Genomic DNA, 19,311 nt, shown 5'->3' with positions numbered 1-19,311 from the left:
TGACTGACACTTACGCGTGACATGCGCCATGTGCAGAAAATGCAGAAAACGTTGGGGGCGATTTCTGGGCCCCATTTTAGCACCCAAGTTAGGTGCGGATCCAGTGAAGCCAAGTGGTCCCCACGTTACAAGACGCAGAGTAGTTAATTAATTATGATTTAAATTCAAATTAGAATTTGAAAATAGGAAAAGATATTATCTTAATTTTAGATATTATATTTTAAATTAATTAGGATTAGTTATAAAAAGGAGAGACTTCCCTTCTATTAAGCAAGTTCCATTAGGGGGATTCCATTAGGAAATTCTATACAAATTTACATTCCGCATTCCATGAGCAACTAATCCTCCATTGTTAAGGTTAGGAGCTTTGTCTATTTGTATGGATTGATTTTATTGCTTTTTCTATTTTAATTTATGCATGGATTTATAATTTAAGAATTGCTTTCGCTCTTTATTTTATGAATTTGGGTGAAACAGAAGTATGGCACTCTTTCTATTTGAGTTCTTGTAAAACTTGAAAAAGCTCTTTACTTGAACAACAGCTTGAAAACAATTTCTCCTAAATTTTAATTATTTGAATTTAATGGGATACGTGACATATAATCCCCTTATTTTTGGGTAATTAGAATTTTTGTGGTATATAAACTGGAATTTGAACTTCACCTTCTAATTGGAATTAATTGACCAAGGAATTGGCAGTTAATGAATTTTAGAGGAGACTAGAAAGGTCTAAGGAATTAGGGTCTAGTCACATATAGTTTGTCATAAATTAAATCCTACATAATTAAATTAGTTAATAAGAAAAGTTAATCCAGAAAAATAGATAATTCTGAAGCCTTAACTATCTTCTACATATCTTATTCCCAACTCATTGCTGCTTGCTTTCTGAAATTCTTAATTTACTGTTTAACGCTCTTTGAACACTCAACATACTATTTTGTTTATCTAACTAAGTAATTTAATCAACCATTGTTGCTTGATCCATCAATCCTCGTGGGATCGACCCTTAATCACGTAAGGTATTACTTGGTACGACCCGGTGCACTTGCCGGTTAGTTTGTGGGTTGTAAAATACCGCACCATCATGCAGCTAATTGAGAACAGGAGCTGAACACTTCAAAAAATAATTTAAATAAAAAAGGAGTACATGACGCGCAAGCGTTGCTGACGCAAACGCATCATATGCATGTGCGTGAAAAATAAAATTTGACAGAGAGTTGAGCGGGAGTAGTGCTGGAAGCATGCTAGAAGCACAAGCCCCACCATGCGGACGCGTCCCTGATGCGTTCGCATCATTTTCCCATCTTGGCTATCCACGCGTACGCGTCCCCCACGTGTACGTGTCCCCCACACATACGCATCGTTTGAAGTTCGTGCGATCCACACATACGCGTGCCTCACTCGTACGCGTCGCATGCGACGCCCAATTGAACTACCTCAGCGCCTAATTTCAAATCATCCACCTCCCAAATTCTAATTCTCTCTTGTTCTTTTATCTTTTTCTTCTTCTTTCATCATATTAATTGCTTTTATGTCTCTCTCTGTTTGCAGTTCTTCTTTGTTTGAGGACAAGCAAACCTTTAAGTTTGGTGTTGTATGACGCTTCGCTTATGGCTTTTCCATCTAACACCAAAGGGAGAAGAAAGTTCTTCATGAAGGAATGAGATGACCACCGACATAACTGAGGTAGTTGAGTTCCTTTCATTCTATTTCTTCTCCATTCTTATTGTGTTATTGTCTGTTTTCTGTTGCTTTGATTGCTTGCATGATCTTTAGTACTTTTAGTGAAAAAAAAGAAGAAAAATTTATCTCATGTATTGCTCACTGAGCTTGAATTTAAAAGAAAAAAAGAAGTGATGTATTGCATGAGAAATTGAGTTATATTTAAGAATAGTCTTATTTACCTAAATGTGGTGGTATTATTTATGATTTTGATTGCATGACATGAACATTGCATATTTGAATTTGAATAAAAGGATGTTGATGTATAAGGAACAGGAATTTAGAGAATTATTATGACTTATCTGAAATAAACAAAAATTTAATCCTTGAAGCAAAAGAAAAAAAACTATAAAAGCAAGTTCCAAGGCTCTGAGCATCAATGACTAGGGAGGTCAGACATGATTAAAAGCTCAAAGAGTTGTTTTCCTAGACATATGCTTGTGGTGTGATTGTGTCAAGTAATCCTTGAGACAAAACACTTAGAGTCAAGATCAATTGCAGTGTACGCCAAAGGCTTTGAGCACCACTGTCTGGGAATAATAATTTTTTTTTAAATATTTAGAACTTAAAGAAAGTTCCCCAGTTAAGTACTTGTGGTGTTTTTGTGTCAAGTAATCCTTGAGACAAAATATTTAAAGTCACGGCTAGGCTCATGGTGCAAAGCACTAAAGAAAAAATTGCTGTGTTCAAGGATTAAATTGAGCTACAAAAGATCAGAGAATTCATAATATTATCCGGATTCTAATTCCAGACGACAGTAACATTCTTCTTATTTAAAGGAGAGTGAGATGCCAAAACTATTCAGGATTGCAGTTATAAACCCCATTATAAGAAGAGACATTGGCTTAATCGAACTCTCATTCTCATGCAAATTCACATCTTAAGCCTATATTAATTTTGGTTGCTTGAGAACGAGCAACAATTCAAGTTTGGTGTTGTGATGCGTGAGCATCTTTCCTATCTTTTCCTAGCGAATTTGCATCTAATTTGTTGAGTTAATAAAGAATTAATTATCTTTTAGCCAATATGGATGCTACTTTGAGTCTTTTGCAATTTTGTTTATTTTAGGTAACATTCGGCTGGATTTGGTGGAGTTTCTGCAGCACAAGAATCAAAGGATATGACAGCAAGGAGCAACGCGTACGCATGGCTGACGCGTGCGCGTAATTTTGAGCTTTCCATGGCGACGCGTGCGCGTGACTGACGCGTACGCGTGATATTAAAGAATTGCACAGCGACGCGTGCACGTGACCGACGCGTCCGCGTGACTTGCGAAAAAGACCATCGACGCGTACGCGTGACTAACGCGTACGCATGACATGCGCCACGTGCAGAAAATGCAGAAAAATGCTGGGGGCAATTTCTGGGCTGTTTTGACCCAGTTTTCACCTCAGAAAATACAGATTAGAAGCTGCAGAATGGACAAAATATATGGTCCCCACCCATCAACTGAAGACCTACTGATTATTCTGATTTAAATTCAAATATTATTTTTTAGGAAAATATATTATTTTTAATTTTAGATAATTAGATTTTAAATTTATTAGGATTAGATATAAAAGGGAGAAGAAACCTCTCTTTTAGAGGCCATAAGATTGGAACTCAGTACATTTACCTGAATCTTTATTTTCTCTCTGAACCATGAGCAACTAAACCTCCATTATTAAGGTTAGGAGCTCTGTCTATTTGTATGTATTGATTTTATTACTGTTTCTATTTTAATTCATGTATGGATTTATAATTTAAGAATTGTTTTCGCTCTTTATTTTATGAATTTGGGTGGAACGGAAGTATGACCCTCTTTCTATTTGAGTTCTTGTAAAACTTGAAAAAGCTCTTTACTTGAACAACAGTTTGAAAACATATTCTCCTAAATTTTAATTATCTGGATTTAACGGAATACGTGACATATAATCCTTTTATTTTTGGGTAATTAGAGTTTTTGTGGCATATAAACTGGAATTTGATCATGCAGCTTCTAATTGGAATTAATCGACCAAGAAATTGGCAGTTAATGAATTTTAGAGGAGACTAGAAAGGTCTAAGGAATTAGGGTCTAGTCACATATAGTTTGCCATAAATTAAATCCTACATGATTAAAATAGTTAGTAAGAAAAGTTAATCCGGAAGAATAGATAACTCTGAAACCTTAACTATTTTTTCCATATTTTCTTTCCAATTTATTTACTTGCCTTCCTTCAATATTTTTTATATTGTTTAATGTCTTTTATATTGCCCAAACATTACTTTCTGTTTTCCTGACTAAGTCTATCACTCAATTATTGTTGTTTGATCCATCAATCCTCGTGGGATCGACCCTCACTCACCTGAGGTATTACTTGGTATGACCCGATGCACTTGCCGGTTAGTGTGTGGGTTAGAAATTACCGCACCAAGTTTTTGCCCAGACAGTGGTGCTAAAAATTTTTTTTTAATATTTCAAAAACTTCTGAAGCAGACCCAAGTGCCACACCTAATGTGAACAATTATTGAGGAATTGGATTCTGACTTTGACAAACCTTCTGAGTACGAGAGTGAGGCTTTAAATAGTCCAATCTCAAGTGATGATGAAGGAAGAACATACTATCATTCATTTAATGAAGATTGTGCTTATGAAAAAGTTAATTTTAAGGTTGGACAAATGTATGACACTATAGATGCATCTAAAAAAGCCTTAAAGGATTACTTTGTTTATGAGGGAAAGGATAAAATTTACATCAAGAATGACAAGGAGAGGATAAGAGTAGGTTGTGCTGGTAAAAATTGTCCCTAGTTGATATTTACATCCTGAAATAGTAAAGAGGGATGTTTTGAAGTGAAGACCTTGTATGATGAACACACTTGAGGAAAAGACTTTGAAAGCAATCTTGCAGATAGGAGATGGGTGATAGGAAAGCTTGTTAAAAGGTTTCTAATTCAACCTACCTTGAAACTAAAAGAGGCAATGACACACATAAAGGAAGACTATAGTGTCAGCTTGAGTGGAAAGACTATTAGCCGGTCCTTAAAGCTAGCTAGGGAGGTTATAATTGACAATGAAAGAGAGCAGTATACAAATATTAGAGATTACTTGATGGAGTTGCACAAAAGCAATCTAGATTCTTCAGCACAGATGAGTGTGATCCCTCAACCTAAGAATTTTCTTATGTTTGATGGAATGTACATTTTATTAAATGCTTGTAAGAAGAGATTCAAAAAAAGTTACAGTCCTCTTATTGGGTTGGATGAATGCTTCTTAAAGGGCTACTATGGAGTAGCTTTTGTTAGCTGTGGGTCAAGATGCAAATAACTAATTATATGTTATTGCATATGCTGTAGTCCACAATGAATACAAGGATACCTAAAAATAGACAGATAGAATAACTGAAGAGGATAAATGAGCATGCATGGAAGTATATGTCTAAGTTTGATGTTGGAGCATGGTCAAAGGCTTATTTTAGCCATGGTTTGAAAGTAGATAATATCATGAATAATATGTGCAACGTCTGAAATGCAAAGATAGTTGAATACAGAAAAAAGTCAATCTTGACCATCTATGAGGAGTTAAGGAGCTATTTGATGCAAAAGATGGCTAGTCACAAGAAGAAACTAGCAAACTATACAGAAAAATTAGCACTAGTGCAACAAAAAATTTAGATAAATTCATCAAACCTCAAAGCCATAGATGGAATGCTATTTAGGCTGGTGTATGAAAGCGTTCTATTTGAAGTGCATAGGTTCCATCATAAAGTGCTTGCGAATTTGCAACACCAGATTTACACTTGCAATGTGTGCCAACTCACAGGTAGGATCTAATTTCTTGTACTTTATTTGTGTAAACTGCAATAACATCTAGTCCTAATTTAACATTATTATATAAAAATGCATAAAGATGTCATATAGACATGTTGTAGCAGCCATTAGAAAGATTGATTTGAAGGTTGAGGACTTTGTACACAAGTGGCTGACTATGAATTCAATCAGAGAGACTTACTCCTATTGTATCTAACCTGTAAATAGTGAAGAGTATTTGAAGTCCACTGATGCTCCAAGGATATTGCCTCCCATTATCAAAAGACTTGCACATCACCCAAAGTAGAAAAGAAGAGTAGATCCGGTAGAGTTTAGAGAGTGAGATGAATACAGACAAGATAAATAGGAGATTTGATGTCACTTGTAGTAAGTGCGGCCAAAAGAGACACTACTACAAGACCTACAAGAATGACACTATAGATCCATCATGCAAGCCAATAACAAAGAAGGAAAGAATTGCAAAGGCCAAACATAATCAACAGACAAAGAAGGTATGAAGCTAAGTACTCTTGTACTATTCCATTTGGGGATCGATCTGTCATTATATTTGATTTGTCAAGAATTTAATTGTCCCAAAAATGAGTTATTCAGGAGTTTATATGTTCTTTATTAATTTTGGTAAGGAGTTAAGTGTCTACTTGGCCTGACTGGATTACTTAACATCTGTAGGCTGATACAGCAATATCCAACAAATCCAACACCCATCATTTACTCCTAGTACTAATAATACTGAAGTGTTACCTGACAATATGGTGGGGCTTAAATGCATTTCGTTTATGCACAATAACATGTTTTATATCTTTATCTTACTGAATGTGTTATGTCAAACCAGACTAAGACTAAAAAGTATAAAAAGAAGATGCCTAAGAGAGCAACAAAACCTATAACAACAACGGAAGAGATCCCTTTATCTCAATCTGCTGCCTAACTAGAGGTGTGACACTTATGGTTATTGACCTCCTTTGTCTTCTTACTAAGCAACTATTAATCAATTGATTATGTACACAGGTTAGAGATGGTAGTAGAGACAAGACAACTAACAGCTTTCAGTTGAATCCATCTGCATGAGTTAGTGAGGTGCCACAACATCCAATCAACCCAGCTCTCTTGAGAAAGAAGCAAAAAATTTTTAGCTCCCAACTCCCTAAGTATTACCCAATCTGTTCTACTAACTATGTCACCATCTATTTTTCTAGTAAATACAAGATAATCTGCTCCACATGGTGTGTTATCTGAGACAGTGACAGTTGCTAGTATTGGAACTGCATCAAGAATTTTTAACTTCATGTCTACACCTGGGTTCAAGCCTCCTAAGAAGATTGGATAAATTGTGATATTTTGTTTCAGTATGCTAGTGTTAGTAGTATGTTATTAGTATTTGAGATTGGGTTTAAGATCTTTTAATAATACATTTTGATATAGCAGCATCTTACTATCTTTAGGAGAAGTATGACATGGTATTAGATATAAGAACATATTTTAATGTGACTTTTTGATGTGATATTTTGGTGTGGTATTAGCTTGCCTTCTTTAAAGAATGTATATGACTGCAAAATTATGTTTATGTTAAATATTTATTTTTGATAACATGAAAGATTATTACATAACTTTATGTTGTATGTTTATGTTATCTATTCAAAATAAGATTGATTATTCATTTAAGTTGGCCTTATTCTTTCGTGCAAACAATTGAACATAAATAATAAAGAAAGTAGAAATAATTTAACAAAAATAGGTAACATTCTTTTTCATTTAAAAATATATTTGATCTACAATAAGATCAGCTACAAGAAAGTGCAACAAATATTTTGCTAATAACATCCTAAACAAAAATTCAAGGCTTTCCCATCACAACTTCAATTACAAATACCAGAATTACAAAACAAACTCTTAAGAATCTATTGTTGCTTACTCCTTTCTCATGTTTAGACATTTTCAAATTTTGCTCTAGTTCAAATAGTCAATCTTCAAGTTTCATCAGTTTTTTTTCTGCCACATAATTTTGGTTCTAATAATATCTCCTATGAACTTTATTTGGAACAACAACACTAGAGTTTTGATAAATAGAGAAGACATATTCATCAAGCCATATGTAAAAATTACAATGGAGTGATGCAGTCTACAAGAATAATAACCACACATCAGTAACATTGAAATATAAATCATTTAATAATAACCACATATCAGTAACATTGAGATAGAAATCGTTTAATAAATAATGAACCTCATGGTTAATAGTACTTTAAAATGTGGGTATTCAAAAAATAGTCTATCTAAATTTTTTTCTAAACCAGATATGTATAAAATAGCATGAACGCCACATTTACATGTACGGACAACAAATCTTCTTCTGATTTGATTACCCACACTTGAAGCAGATCATTCTTTTCCCCTCTAGCTCTTATCATCACCTCCATACTCTTCAACTCCACTCTTGTTCATTTTTTAGGGTTTTGCAGTTTAGAACAACAAATAGGAGAAGAAGAATTTTCATATCAATATTCAATCCACTACGATGTCATTTTCAATTTAAGAATTAGGGACAATTAGATCATTATCAAATTTCATCTGTGCATCGTGTCAGCCCCTATCCAATTCGAGGTTGCCAGCTCAAGAGATAATGGACACCTCATTTCCTTAACAATCTACATAGATATTTTTTGATAGCTTTTAACATTGAACTCGACGGAAGGATTATATTGTCTCAAAATTTATAAGGACAAAAATCGATTTGAGATTTTTAAATTTTCAGAAATTGCATTGTCCCTCGAAATAAAGGTCAGGAACCAAAATTGGCATTTACTTATAGAATATCTTTATAGATGTATACTTGTAGCTCCCTCTTTTAAATTTCAGTAATAATTATTTACTTATTTTTAATTTTTTATGTAGATCACACCAATGAACCGGGACTAATTAAGTTCAGATTCTTTTCCTTCTTCCTAGTCTCTTTATCTAGTGTCTTTACTATGACTTAAAAAGTTTAATTTTGCACAATTTTGTTTAATTAATATTCATTAAACGAGACCAATTCGTCTCGATTTGGATTGGTTCGATTTTCATTTTTCTAAATAAAAAGTTTTACAAGTGTAAAAGAAAACTTCCTACTTCATAAAATAGATAGCAAATAATAATTCAAAAAATTAACGAAACTTATATTAAGATAAGCATAAATACATATAGGTAATTAATGTGAACTGATACAAATTAAACTTCTAAAAACATACTGTTGTGATAAGATAATTTGAGGTGGATGCTTATTTTTCATAAGGCTCAGATTTTCAAGATAAAAATATATTTAATAAAGTTTGAAAAATAATGATAATGTACATGTATAAATAAAGGAGCAAGTTCTAAGACAAGAACATATAGCAACATTAAAAATATTCTTTCCCCTTTCATATACAATTCTTTTTCTTTCTATTTCTCTCTTTAAGTTCTTAAGTTACAAAATATATATAATACTAGTAAATAGATAAGTTACTACTATTATTATATTGAGATAATTATATTAGTGAATACTAATTCTAGAGTCTTCTATTCACACTTCTTTATATTTATTATATTTTATTTATTTATTTTACAACACGTTATCAGCACGAAACTCTAATCAAATTTTAGGAAGACTCAAGTAACAAATTTTTATCATGTCAAAATTCTCTCATCTTGAATTTAATGCTCTTAATATATCTGAAAACAACTATTTATCATAGATACTGGATGCTAAAATCCATCTTGATTCAATGGATCTTAGAGATACCATTAATGTTGAAAATAATATATTTCAGAAGGATAAAGCCAAAGTCATGATCTTCCTTCGTCATCATCTTGACGAAGGATTGAAAAATGAATATCTTACATTAAAAGATCCTACAAATTTGTGGAAAGACCTTGAAAAAAGGTATAATCATCAAAAAACGGTGATACTTCCTCAAGCCTGATATGAATGGACACACTTGCATCTACAGAATTTTAAATTCATAAATGAATATAATTCAGCAATGTTTTGAATCACCTCACGAATGAAATTTTGTGGGAAAAATATAACTGATAATGATATGTTAGAAAAAACTTTCTCGACCTTCCATGCCTCGAATGTGCTCCTACAGTAGTACTATCGAGAAAAAGGATTTAAAAAATATTCTGAGTTAATTTCTTGCCTTCTTGTTGTTGAACGAAATAATGAGTTGCTCTTAAAAAATCATGAAGCGTGCCCAGCTGACGCCGCCTCATTTTCTGAAGAAAATACAGCAATCATTAACCCAGAAGAGGTAAATAGCAATGTTTTAGTAACAAGAAAAATTATGGAAGAAAAAAGAAGAATATGTTAATACTATTATTGGCTCAAGCAATGTGATAGAAGACTTCGGAAGAGCTATAATTTTGTTTTCTGGAGGAACAAAATTCATAATAAATAATGCACTAATATCTACTAAGTCTCTAAGGAACCTATTGAGTTTCAAAGATATTCACCGAAATGGATATCATATTGAAACAATGAATGAGGAAAATCATGAGTACTTATGTATCACACCTCATGATTTAAATAAAAAGATTATATTAGAAAAGTTGCTCTCACTTTCATCTGGGTTATATTATACCAAAATTAGTGCAATTGAATTATATGCCATTGTAAACCAGAAGTTTACTAGCCCAAATAAATTCATAACTTGACATGATTGATTGGGTCATCTGGGAACAACCGTGATGCAGAGAATTATTAAAAACTCTCATGGACATTCACTAAAAAACCAGCAAATTCTTAAATCTAGTAAATTTTGTTGTGCTGCATGTTCTCAGGAAAAGTTAATTTTAAGGCCATCACCAGTAAAGATTGGATTTAAGTCCCCTGAATTCCTAGAAAGGATTCAAGGCGATATATGTGGACCTATTCATCCACCATGTGGATCTTTTAGATATCTTATGGTCCTAATAGATGCATCTTCGAGATGGTCACATGTGTGCTTATTGTCTTCTCGCAACCTGGCGTTTACGAGATTACTTGCTCAAATTATTCGATTAAAAGCACAGTTTCCATAAAATCCAATTAAAGCAAATCATCTTGATAATGCTGGTGAATTTACTTCCCAAGCTTTTGATGCTTATTGTATGGCTAATGGAATAAGTGTTGAACATCCAATAGCTCATGTTCACACACAAAATGGGTTAGCAAAATCACTTATTAAACGCCTCCAGTTAAGATTGAGAGACAGAGACTGAGAGTCTAAGATTGAGAGACAAAGACTGAGAGACAGAGATTGAAATAAGTCTCCGTATTGTGTTTGGTGTAATGTGGGAGACATAGATTAAAATAAGAATGAAGCTCTAATTTAATTTACACAAAGGGTAAATTTGGAATTAATTAATTGAAATGGAAATATTTTAAGTAAAAAAATGTTATTAAAATTTTAGTCTCTATCTTCAAAAATTTCAGTCTCCTGTGTCCCCACTTTTTGGAGGTATTGAAAAACTGAAATTTTAGAGACAGAGACTGAAATTTTAGTATCAGTCTCTGAGCAAACAAACATGATACTGAGTCTCAGTCTCCTAGTATCCATCCAAATACCTCAAAACAAACGCTACCTTACTTATAAGAACAAATCTCCCAACTTCGGCTTGGGGGCATGCTATTTTGCGTGCCGCAGCACTCATTCGTTTGAGGCCAACAAGTTACCATCAATTCTCTCCTATGCAATTAGCTTTTGACCAGCAGTCAAATATTTCCTATTTAAGAATATTTAGGTGTGCGACATATGTTTCCATCGTAGCACGTTCTTGGACCAAAATGGGACCCCAAAGAAAATTGGGAATATATGTTGGATGTGACTCTCCCTCTATAGTAAGGTATTTTGAGATACAAACTGAGGAATCCTGATTTGCATATTGTCATTTTGATGAATCAAAATTTCCAACATTGGGGGGAGAGAATAAGCTTCATGAAAAGGAATTTAATTAGAATGCATCATCCTTGATGCGTTTAGATCCTCGATCAAGACAATGTGAACTAGAAGTTCAAAAGATTATACATTTGCAAAGAATAGCAAATGAATTGCTTGATGCATTTTCTGATACAAAGAGGATAACCAAATCTTATATACCAGTGAAAAATGCCCCAATTCAAATTGATGTCTCAGTAGGACAAGTGATCACTGAAACAAATTTATGCCAGAAGCGTGGTAGACCGATTGGTTCCAAAGACAAAAATTCTCGAAAAAGAAAAATGGTAAACACTATTCTTGTTGAAAAAGACATAGTAAAGACACCTGCAGTTTTCCAAAATTTTGATATAATTTTAATGTCAAAAGACGTTCAGGTACCTAAAAATTATGAAAATGACAAGATCTCGATAAATTATGTCTTTACAGGAGAAAAATGGGACCAAAATAAGACAATTATCAATGAAATATTTGCATATAATGTGGCATTAAATATCATGCATGAAAGTAAGGATCTTGAGCCAAGATCAGTCAAAGAATTTCGACAAAGAAATGATTGGTTAAAATGGGAAAAAGCCATGAAGGCTGAGTTAGACTCACTTGCAAAATGTGAAGTCTTTGGACTTGTAGTCCGTACACAAGAAGATGTAAAACCTGTTGGATACAGATGAGTATTTGTGAGAAAATGAAATGAGAAAAATGAAGTTGTACGCTACAAAGCTAGACTTGTGGCACAAGGTTTTTCACAAAGACCCGGTATGGATTATGAAGATACATATTCCCCTACAGTGGATGCAATAATATTACGTTTTTTGGTCAGTTTATCCGCATACCATAAACTACATATGCATTTAATAGATGTGGTAACATCCTACTTATACGGCTTATTAGATCGTGATATCTATCTGAAAGTTCCTGAAGAATTAATGATATCTAAACCATCCAATGAATATTTTCGGAGGTTATACTCAGTTAAATTGCAAAGATCTTTATATGGTCTAAAGCAATATGGACAAATGTGGTATAATCATCTTGCTGAATATCTGACAAAAAATGGATTTAAGAATGATGATATCTGTCCGTGTGTTTTCATAAAGAAATCTGTATCTGGATTTATTATAATTGCTGTGTACATTGATGATTTAAATATCATTGGAACTCCTGAAGAGATTCCAACAACTATAGAAGCTCTAAAAGAAGAGTTTGAGATGAAAGATCTTGGAAGGACTGAATTTTTTCTCGACCTGCAGATCGAGCATACAAAAATGGGATCTTTATTCATAAAAAAACATACACAGAAAAGATCTTGAAGAGATTTTATATGGATAAGTCACATCCATTAAGTACCACAATGATCGTAAGATCTTTGGATGTGGAAAAGGATCAATTCCATCCTAAGGAAGAAAATGAAGATATCTTTGGTCTTGAAGTACCATATCTTAGTGCCATTGGAGCGCTAATGTATCTTGCTAATAATACTCGACTTGATATATCATTTGCTGTGAATTTACTAGCAAGATATAGTTCCTCTCTAACCAGAAGACATTGGAATGGAATCAAACAAATCTTTCGATATCTTCATGGAACGGTTGATATGAGATTGTTTTATCTCTATGGATCCAAGTCACAACTAGTTGGCTATGCAGAGGCAAGATACTTGTCTGATCCACATAAAGAGAAATCTAAAACAGGATACCTGTTCACATATGGTGGTACAGCTATATCATGGAGATCTACGAAACAGACGATAGCAGCAACCTCCTCTAATCATGCTAAAATATTAGCAATACATGAAGCAATTCGTGAGTATTTTTGGCTCAGGAGTCTGATCCAATATATTCTGTCATCATGTGAACTAATTGATCATAAGATAGCTCCAACTGTCCTATTTGAAGATAATACAGCATGCATTGTTCAACTTAAAGGTGGATACATCAAAGGTGATAGAACAAAGCATATTTCTCCCAAATTCTTCTTCACTCATGATCTTTAAAATCAAGGAATAATTGATATCCAACAGATCTGCTCAAGTGATAATCTGGCAGACTTATTTACAAAGTTACTTCCAAAATCCTCCTTTGAAAGATTGGTACATGAGATTGGAATGCATCAATTTCGAGACATTAAATAATGTCGACAAGAGGGGGAGACTGTACTCTTTTTTCCTTGGTCAAGTTTTTTCCCATTGGGTTTTTCTTGACAAGATTTTTAATGAGGCAGTTTCCATCACAAAGGATTTTGCACTCTTTTTCCTATACTAAAATTTTTTCCTATTAGATTTTTCTTTAGTAAGGTTTTAACGTATAATCTTAAATGGTCATCCAAAGAGGAGTGTTGTGATAAGATAACGTGAGGTGGATGCCCATTTTTCATAAGGTTCAGGTTTTTAAGATAAAAATATATTTAATGAAGTTTGAAAATAATGACCATATACGTGTATAAATAGAGGAGCAAGTTATGAGACAAGAACATACAGTAACAATAAAAATATTCTTTCTCTTTTCATATACAATTTTCGTTCTTTCTATTTCTCTCTTTTAAGTTCTTAAGTTACAATATATATAATATAATATAATATTAATAAATAGATAAGTTACTTCTATTATTATAGAGATAATTATATTAGTAAATACTAATTTTAAAATTTTTTATTTATATTTTTTATATTTATTATATCTTATTTATTTATTTTACAACACATACAAAGTTATCTATGTGTAATGCATATTCAGTTCAAGTCGATTTTGTTACAATCTTTTAATTAAAACTAATGAGCTAATCAGTTTGTGGGATTTAAGTTTCGGTATGTTTAAAATAAGTATAATAATTTTGTGCGTATTAAATATATCACATTTTTATAAATTATTAGATTTTATTAATTAAAATTAAAAATTATTATAAAAAAAGAGTATTAATAGACTATTAAATCATAATAAATATATCATATACTAGACGTCACTAATACATAAATAAATAAGTATCATTTAATAAATAATATTTTAAATAACAAACATAATTTTTTGTTTTTGAATAATAAATATAAAATATATAAATAAAAAATATAAATATTTTTTATTTATTAAGATTAATAGTATACAATCAAATTTTAAAATATTAAAAAATCATCCTAAAATAATATTCTAAACTATAACATAAAAATATAAAATAATTAAATTTTATTTTACACTACTTGCAAATAATTAAATTATTATATTAAAATTTTATTAACTAATTATTTTGTTAAAAATATTATATATAATAAACGAAAATGCTGATCTTTTTATTTTTTAATTAAAAAAACTGTTTTCAATAAAAGAAAAAAAATAAAAAAAGAATACGCATATCTTTTAATTATTTATTAGTAATGCATATTCAATTCAAGTTGGTTTTGTTACCATTTTTTAATTCAATTATTTTTCATATATAAGTTATTTTTTAATACAAGTCTATACAAATTATTTATATTCACGTTCTTTTTCTTCTTCATTATTTTTCTCTTTCATTATCGTCGTCACCAACACCACTTTCTCATCTTCCTCCTCTTCCTCCTTTTTTCATTGAAATTTCTTCTTCTCCTTTCTTTTCCTCCTTCTCCTCCATCATCAGTTATGTAGTTGTTGAAGGTAATGAATAATTTAAGTTCAGATTGTCAATTGAATCAAAAAGAAATTGATTATTGTTTTGAATCCAATCAAGCGACTGAGGTGTGGTTTTATTTTAGTTAATTTTTTCGTTAGTAGTTTATGATTCTGTAGGTAAATAATGTTTCATCGTTGATGGTTTGAATCGAATGTAATGTAAAAGTTCTGCATTAAAGAAAATATTTTTCTGTATTTGCAGTAAATTTGGGTGTAACACGAAGATACTTGAATGTAACACGGAGATATTTGAGTGTATTGTTTAAAAATTTTCGGTGTATGTGTGCTGATAAGTTCTACATAATTCAAAACTTTTTTTCTCCCTTCTACTCTTCTTCTCCCTCTTCCTCGTCTTCTACTGCTTCTTCTTCTTCTTCTTTTTTATCATCATCATCATCATCTTTTTTTTTCTTATTCATCTTTTTTTTTTCTTATTTTATCTTCTCAAGTTTTTTCTTATTTTACTCTTTTAGCAAGAATAAAAATAAAAAAATCAAACAAAGAAGAAGAAACACATAATGCTGCAAAATTACTTAGAAGAGGATCAACTTATATTTATTTAACTAAAAGAAAGAAAGAAATAAGGAAAAAAAGAAGAAGAAAAAATGCAGTATTAGAGGAAACATTTTTCTGTATTTGTAGCAAATTTAGGTATAACACAAAGATATTTGAGTGTATTATTTAAGAATTTTCGGTGTATGTGTGCTGATAAGTTCTACATAATTTAAAATTTTTCATCTTCCCCCTCCTCATTTTCTGTTGCTTTTTCTTTTTTTCATCATCATCACCATCTTGTTCTTCTTTTTTTCTTATTCATCTTTTTCTTTTTATTTTATCTTTTTAAGTTTCTTCTTGTTCTTTCTAACTTTTTAAAAGGAGTTTTAGTACTCTAAAGCTTCAAGGTGTATGGAATCGCGTAGGTGGATGTTACAATACTCCCCTTATGTTTGGAGTTTTGAAACTTCTTTAGATTATCAATATTGTAATTTGTGTTGGCACAATTTTCTAATAGATATTCTATTAATAGAATTTTTATTTTTTTTTTTTGTTTCCCACGGTATCCCCCAACCCGGCAGGTCAAGGACTAATCCGTCGCGGTACTGAGCTCCATTTAAGGGTTTGCCGCTGGCCAATGGGTTGCTGCATGCACAAGGCGAGATTCGAACCCCCGACACTTGCTTAAGCGGACTAGTGAGCTAACCACTAGACCAACCCAACTTGGTTAATAGAATTTTTATTATATATTGATAACATCATCAAACAATTAATGCCAATAAATTATATTTTTTTTAAAAGTTAATATTTAAAAAATTAACACTAACATAAAATTATACTTTTAAATAAAAACCATAAAATAATCATAAAATATATCTTTACCTATTAAGCAACGTTTTTTTTTAATTAGTGTTTTATTAGTGTTAATTTTTTTATTGAAATAAAATAAAAAATTATTGTTTTCCATAACAATTTTTTTTATTTTTATCTTTAAAATTTATTTTGTTTTAGAATTTCATAAACTCATTACAGTACAATCTAAATGGTATTGGTATATTTTTATCTTTTAAGATTTATTTTTATGTTTTAATTAATTAATAATTTTAGATTTTATTTATTTTAATTATTTATTTAATATTATAATTCATTTCATAAAACTTATCACGTATACTACTTTTTTTATCTATAACATCATGATTTTAAAAATTAACTATATTATAACATACCATTTAATTAGGATATATATAAATATATATTAGGAACATAATTAATATTTTTTTAAAGTGTTATTTTAAATCAATTTTAGGTTATTATTTAAATTTAATTTTAGATTTTTATAGTTAAAACTAAATTTAAAAATAATTTTAAATAAGTAGTCACAAATTAAAGAGCAAAATAGTGTTAAATTATCGTCAGATTTGTAATTAGAGTTGTTGCTTTTGATATTTAACTCATGAAGTTAGGATGTAAATATGTTTTTGTAATTAAACCTGGACCGATCATATCAGTTTCCATTGATTTTCGAATTAGAATTAGATTTTTTTTAAAAAAATTGCAAAGAAAAAAATAAGAATAAAAAAATGTAAATGATGGTTAAAGTTTGATCAAGGTAAAAATTATATAAATTTATATTTTTATTTTTAATATATAGGATAATTAGTTTAGGTCGAATCCCAAACTCTAAAAAAAATATTTTGTGAAATTTAAAGTTTTTTATTTTTTCAATAAAATTAATAATAATTCCTAGATTTCTTTTTAAAAAGATATTTTTGTCCCAATCTTGTATCTTGTCTTCTTTAAAAAATATTAGAGAGTTAAGTCTATTTAATTAAATTATGCATATAAATTATTTAAATTATATTAAATTTTTTTAAATTTCAATAATAAGTTTAAGAATATTTTTTGAGTGTAATGGAATGAACTAAATATAAATAATTAAAATTAAAATATAAAATGCTTAAGATAATTAATTTTTAAAATTAGAAAGAAGAACAATAATTAAATTCATTCTCTTATACGAAGTATTTATATAGTATGCATATAAATTTAAATTTTTAAAATTAAAGTTAAATTCATAAATATTTTTAAGTAATTAATGGCATAGAATTTTTTCTCCCTTTTAATATGCTTACACAAAATAAATATTATTTTGGTCTTTTTTTAATATATTTAAATAATATTAATACTAAAAGAATATTTTGTCTTTTTAATTAAATAAATTTTAAATTAAAATTAAATCATTTTAATTTTAAAGGATATTTTTTTAGTCTTTTAAAATTAATACTAAAAATATGTTTTGATTTTTAAATTTTTTATTTTTTTCTCAATTATAATATTATAATAATTTTTTTAAATGTTATAATAATTTAATATGAGTAATATTAATAAAAAAGTATAATAGTCACAAAAAATAATAAAAAAAGTATAATAAATCCAACTAGACTATAAGTCCAAACGGATCTAATATAAAATTTATACTAACCCAAACAAATTTTAAATAAAAAAACTCAAAATAATCATAAATGCTAACGTTCTTTCTAACTTCTTAAAAGGAGTTTTAGTACTCCAAAGTTTCAAGGAGTATGGAATTGCGACCCAAGAAACATATAATGCTACATAATTATTTGAAAGAAGATAAACTTACATTCATTCAACTAAAAGAAAGAAATAAATAAAAAAAAAAAAAATGCAGCAACAACAACAATAATAAAAAAATAAAAAATAAAATACGTGAAAAAAAAGGAAGAGAAACAGGAGAAGGAAGAGAGAGAGGAGGAAAAAGAGCGCGAATTTCAAAGAGAAACAACATAATTTCAACACACGCATTATATAAGTGACTTATATGCTAAAAAGACTTGTATGCATAATAGTATTCATTATTTATTAATAAAATCGCCTATCAAAGTTCTCATAAGGGATACAGAGGACCCCAACTTTTCATTCAATAGGAAAAACATTGAATAAATAAATTCACATGGAACTTCTGTACGAAATGATTCATCTATTATGTGCGTCACAGTCCAAACCAAAACATGAACATAAACATTAACATAGGCGTGAACAAAATAATGCAAAAGAGGACTACAACTACCACCACCAATAGTTTATTTTGTGCAGGTGACAACAGCAAACGGTGCCTAAAGAAAGAAATGTGCGAAAAAGGATTTGGGTGATGACGATCGCTACATGTTGAATACAACAATAATTTGTTTTGTTAATTTGAAATATGTAACAATTTCAGGTGGGGGATGATGATGACGATGGTGTTGGTGGCGAATTGACGTTCGCTAAGTTTCCCCCCCTTATATTTCTTTTGCTACGTAAATTGTTACAGGTCATGAAGTAGGTTTGAAAATAGAACTTTTGATTAGCGATCACCGTGGAAAACGAGCCAGAGTTTCATTTGGAGAAGTTTCATGTTTGATAAGTATCTTTTTTCACTATAATAATAATACTAATAATTAAAATAAAATAAATCTAATCAGTCCGTAGTCCGTACATCCATGTATAAAGTATAGTTTTTTTTTTGGTTACTATAAATATAGTTATTTGTTCCGTTTTTTTTTTTAACTGTAAAATTAGCATTTGGGGATGTGAAAGTGTATATATTTGTCAAAACCATATATATCTATTATTATTATTGGTGGTGTCAGTTCTGCTTGATTCGTCTAAAACTATTTACCGAATAAAATTCTTCCTTTTATATTATAACAGTTGCATTTTTAAGT

This window comes from Arachis hypogaea, chromosome 9 (assembly GCF_003086295.3).
Source record: "Arachis hypogaea cultivar Tifrunner chromosome 9, arahy.Tifrunner.gnm2.J5K5, whole genome shotgun sequence".
NCBI lineage: Eukaryota > Viridiplantae > Streptophyta > Magnoliopsida > Fabales > Fabaceae > Arachis > Arachis hypogaea.
Note: the sequence above shows the minus strand (reverse complement) of the source record.